The sequence below is a fragment of the Cryptotermes secundus genome, unplaced genomic scaffold (genome assembly GCF_002891405.2).
Source record: "Cryptotermes secundus unplaced genomic scaffold, Csec_1.0 scaffold371, whole genome shotgun sequence".
In the NCBI taxonomy this organism is placed as follows: Eukaryota; Metazoa; Arthropoda; class Insecta; order Blattodea; family Kalotermitidae; genus Cryptotermes; species Cryptotermes secundus.
In genome coordinates, this window is record NW_019741978.1 from 298,332 (window position 1) to 304,331 (window position 6,000).

Genomic DNA, 6,000 nt, shown 5'->3' on the forward strand with positions numbered 1-6,000 from the left:
TTAGGCCGCGCCATAGCTCAAGCGGTTAGTTGCTGGTTTCCCATCGCATCGGCCCGGGTTCGATCCCGGTTCTGGTGAAGTGGGATTTGTGGTGGACAAAGTGGCGCTGCGGCAGGTTTTCTCCGAGTACTTCGTTTTCCCCTGCCAATCTTCATTCCACCAGTTGCTCCACAATCACCCTCACCTATCATTTGCGGCTGGTACAATAGGTCAGAAGTTGCCGCAGTACAAGGGACTTAGTCCCACCCCACTAGCAATAAATAGAAATTTTGAATTTTAATTTGGTTGTATAGGAATCTGATTTAAATAGAAGGATGTTGTGTGTATAGCAAAAATAAGTAGCCCGTTTCGATTATATCCGTTTATCCATATCAGAAGCTTAAATCACAATGTTCGAAGGAGTTGGTTAACATGACGTGTTTCTGTCATCCTCAAAAAGGTTATAAACATGTACTCAGGTTGGATTTGAGGTTCTCACATCGACGGTTATGAAAAGTTCTGTCTTCTGGGATGTAACTTTTCTTTTTCGCTAAAAATCAAAACAAATTCCGTGGCTTGAGTCCGGAAGCGAACTATACCGACCGAGCGACCGCCGTTTATGCCAAGTTTAGCGGTTAGAGGGTGTCGCGTGGTCAGCGCAACGATTCCCCACGGCCGTTAATTTCGGTTTTCTAGACCGGAGCCGCTACTTTTCCATTCAAGTAGCTCCTCAATTATCTTCACGAGGCTGAGTGAACACCGTTTAAAACCCACTAAGAAAATCTTGTGGCGCTGGGAATCGAACCTGGGACCTCTGGATTTGTAGCTAGGAACTCTGATCAATAGATCACAGATGCGGGCCTCTTTCGCTAAAGCTTTTTTAAAATGGTAGGATTCGTGTTATATCGTTTCGTCATCTTGATTGTTTCGTGGGACCACTTTCGTCCATTTCCGACATCAGAGAAGTCTGTGTTATAGTTAGCCTGATCTGCGCCATGTAGTGTATTTTATTGTTAATTGTTAGTGATGCTACAATTTATCGCCGACTCCATTATATTTGCAGCTTTCGTAAGGTGTAAATTATAGATTTAAGATTGGAACGTCGAGAAGACGGAAGGTCGCGGGTTCAAGTCCCGATGAGGTCATTGGATTTTTTNAACTGAAAACAATCCAATGACCTCATCGGGCCTTGAACCCGCGACCTTCCGGCTTGTCAAAGTTGAGGGTCCCACACTATCTAGATAGTGTGGGAACCTCGACATCTCACAACTTCTATGGGCCTTCACGGCCTGGTACAGGGATAGCTTTACCTTTTTTTTTTATTTTTTACTACACCAATTCCCCCATTTAACACATACGCTGGGGTAGCTTTCTCAGTTTTAGAAAACATTCTGCATGCAGGTTCTCGAATATCCCAAGTTTTAAACTGTTGGGCTATTCAAGTATACGGGCAAGAGAAGTAGAGAGCTAGTTAAATATATGTGTATATGTATAATATGGGCAGTAAGATATGTATTGACGGAAAATACATTTTACGTACAGTCTTTTGTAAACGGGAATGCAATGAATCACTTTTAAATTATGGATAAACTAGTTTCTGATACACAGAATCTAGCATATATCACCTGATGATGGCCCATGTGAGGCCGAAACATGTCGTAAACTAGAAAAAGCAAAAATAAAGATCACCTGATGATGGCCCATGTGAGGCCGAAACATGTCGTAAACTAGAAAAAGCAAAAATAAAGATCACCTGATGATGGCCCATGTGAGGCCGAAACATGTCATAAACCGAAAAAAAAAATGTAAAACTAGCGACATTTTAGAAATTTTGATAATCACTTTTAATGTATAAAATATACTTTTAGTGTCTTATCGACATTTTAACGATTTTAACATCATAAAGTATTAAAATACATTTTTAGTGAGTGAAATATTCTTGATGTCTTTTATATTGTTGAATTATTGACGTATACTTTAATAATAGGACCTTACCGCCATCTTTGAGCCGCCTGTCTAGATAGTGTGGGACCCTCAACGTCTTACAATCCTATGGGCCTTCACGGCCTGGTACAGGGATAGTTTTACTTTTACTTTTTACTTTAATAATAAGGATGCCTCAATACAACGGGGTGCTAAAATATAATACTTTTGTAAATAGACAGTTAATTTGGATTCAGTCATACTGATAATTGAAATGGGGTAAATTAAGGATTTAACTACTTGCAATCCGTTGATCTATGGGCTATCTACCGACGCTGATCAGTCGCAAGGGCGAGAAGGGAAGCTTAAATAATCTCAAAACTTAGTTTTGCTAACTATGAGTTTCTCTTCAACCTAATATAAATCGAATTTACACTCCTACAATACAAGGTACATACTCCCAAATAGTGAAAACAAACATACGAAAGGGGAACAAACATGAACGCAACAAAAGGAAAATAACGCGGTAAGAAGCGAGAGTTTTTATTCTCCGACAAACATTTTAGCGTGAACAACAACATGCAACAGCACGGAATGCATTGGCTTATGATCAAATGCAGTACGACAGTTTCAATAAGTGAACAGTTGCCTGAAGGTGGCCAAGTATGGCCGAAGCATGTAGCAACTGATGTGATTTTAATATTTTAAATAAAAAGAGAGAGTGTGAAGAGTTTTATGTTGCATTAGAGACAGAAATGAATGAGAGAGCTCTTAGGTAGGCCGCACACCGGTATGCGTCAAGACATGTAACAGTCAAGACACGATATCTCCGACATGACGTAAAGAAAGGAGCACAGTTGAAACGAATGAGATTATGAAAACCGCCGCACACCGGTCTGAGTCATGATACTGACGAAGCAAGACTACGTCTTTTGTCTCATGTCTTGATGCTTGTCTTGACGCAGTTGGTGTGCGGCTGCCCTTACACTTGTTTCATCTTAGGCCTATAGAGTAAACTATGTGGAAACGGCGAATGTTTTCTTTAGTTTTTTTTAATTGTTTCACAATTGGATCTGTTTATATCGGATTAAAGGATGCACGATTTTTTAACCACAACTTTGAAATAATAAACCGCTTCTACAAACATTAGAACAAAAATTAAATGGAGACTATACAGAACTAACATTTAATTAAATTTATATCAGCCAGCACTTTACTCCTCACATGATGAATTGAATTCCAATGTTTCAACTCCAAAATTGAGTTTTTATATTTTAATTTAATAATTTCAGTTTCCCTCTCTCTTTCTCTCCTCTTCTTCATTGGATATTGCACAGACGGAATGTGATCTAATGTTGTTAATTATCAGCAAATTCTTTCTTTCTTCCGTTTGTGGAGCCACCCCCAAAGCGGGATCACCTTACATTTTCTCATAAATGTGAGGTTACCTCATATCTTGAGGGTTTGTACCTCTTTGGCGCTCTCTTTCCTGAGTTACCGTATTAACCAGTATACGAGTATGAGGCATTTTTTAAAATGCTCCTTCTTAGAAAGAGGGGTCCTTTTTCGGATCTTTAAAAATAAATATGAAGATAATTATGAAGCGTTCTAATTACTAATTCTATGATATTCGTGAAAATGCCTAAAATTATGTTTAAGATATTAAATTATGAATTAATTATTTCTTAACAGTATTATTAACTTCTTGTTTACAACGTTCGGAACAAAATGATATATTCAAGGCCGCGCCATAGCTCAAGCGGTTAGTCGCTGGCTTCCCACCACGGCGGCCCGGATTCAATCCCGGGTCTCGTCAAGTGGGATTTGTGGTGGACAAAGTGACGCTGGGGCGGGTTTTCTCCGAGTACTTCGGTTTCCCCCACCAATCTTCATTCGACCAAATTCTCCATCATCATAATCACCCGGGGCAGGCTAAAATAGGCCAATCAGTGGCCGCCCTGCCAAGTGGACCCAGTTGGACCCCACTCCCCACTAAGCGAATAAAAAAAGACATATTCAATTTCGTCACTTTCTCATTGGAGAAAAAAGGCGTCTCCTTGTATTTGAGCTTATTCATGTGTGCGCAAGCGACTTTTGTGCCTATATATATGTTTTCAGAATTAATTTTACCTTGTCATGGTGAAATTTGAAGACAAGAAGAGGGAGCGAATGTTGTTCTGAAGTCTCATGCAAAAATAGTTATGCCCATATCCACAGAAGTGATTGTGCTGTGTACGACCACAGAGGCTGTCCCCTTGACCTTTCTTCCCCTCTGAAAATTGGGGAAAGGAGGGATATTAAACATGGCTGTTATTTTGGACACCGTCCATTGTCTTGAATTTTTAGGTCTTCTTCTACAAATCAAAGAAAAATAATGCCTTACGTGGAAGTCATGTCTGTCAGTCTTTCTAATCAACTCTCTGTGACTTATTTTAATTCGCTTAGTGGGGGGTGGAGTACAACTGGATCCACTCGGCACGGCGGCCCCTGATTCATATATTGTACCTGCCCCGGGTGATTATGATGATGGAGAATTTGTTGGAATGAAGATTGGCAGGGGTAACCGAAGTACTCGGAGAAAACCCGCCCCAGCACCAATTTGTCCATCACAAATCCCACTCGATCAGACCCGGGATCGAACCCGGGCCGCCGCGGTCGGAAGCCAACGACTAACAGCATTAACTATGGCGCAACTCTCTGTGACTTGGTATCAGTATCGCTGGACAGATATTCTTACAATTCGAGTTTGGAGAATTTCACTGAAAGTTGTCAGCAATTCCGATGTTTAGCCTCATTGATCCAAAATGGAACCTTGTTTACATAAAGGCATAAATATAAGTTTGCTTATATTCCATAGACCGTTTTACAAACACTACTTAAATTCGATGTGAGATAATTCCAATATTCAGGCATATTAATCCATAATAAAGCTAAGGTCACTTAAGGCCATAAATGGTCATTTCCCATGTACCCCATAAATCAGTTAACAGATTTTGCTGAAATTCGATATGATATCTTTCACTAATTTGCATTTTATTATTTCAGTTGTTAAGTACGCTTAATAATGCTCAATAAACATCGCCGGTGGCCGGTCACGGTAGCCGAGCGGTCTAAGGCATGTACTGTCTTCGCTCGCTTGGAAACCGGGATCGTGGGTTCGAATCCCACTCAGGGCATGGATGTTTAGTTTGTGTGTGTGCGTTTTTCTGTGTTTGTGTACAGGTAGAGGCCTTGCGACGAGCTGATCATCCGCCCAAGGAGTCCTACCGAATGTGTAAGATGTAGAAAAACCGAAGTGAAGGGAGAAGTTCATGGAGGCAGGCCTAGACCCACTGGGGCTGTAGTGACAAGAAAAAAAAAACGAAAAAACATCGCCGGTAATTCTGTGCACTACAGTTCCTCTGAAGTTGGTAAAGATCTACCGCACTGTGGGGCGCCACATCTTAAAAGGCAACAGCTGTGAGAATCTGAGATCGGCCGCACACCGGCAAGCATCAAGAAATGTAACAGTCAATACACGATGTCTGCGATATGACGCAAAAAAAGGAGCACAGTTGCAACGAATGAGATTATGAAAACCGCCGCACACTGGTCTGAGCCATGATGCTGACGTCAGCTTCATGCCGACGAATCACGAATGAAGCAAGACCGCGTATTTTGTCTCATGACTTGATGCCCGTCTTGACGCAGTTGGCGTGCGGCCGCCCTTAAGCTTTACACATAAACAAGTGACACTTCAAGAGCATACTATAGAGATTAGCAGGTTCACCTAGTCGTAATGCTCTAGACCCGTATTCCGGAGGTGTTTGCTTCGAATCTTGTTCGGGACAGAGGCTATCCTGACTGAGGTATTCGTAGTCTTCCCCAGTCCCTCCAGGCAAGACCAGGACAGTACCTAGCTTAGGCCAGACTCCAGGTCTGGTCAAGTGGGATTTGTGGTGGACAAAGTGACGGACAAATTGGATCTGGGGTGGGTTTTCTCCGAGTACTTCGGTTTCCCCTGCCAATCTTCATTCCACCAAATTCTCAACCATCATAATCACCCGGGGCAGGTACAATAGGCCAATCAGTGACCGCCTTGCCGAGTGGACCCAGTTG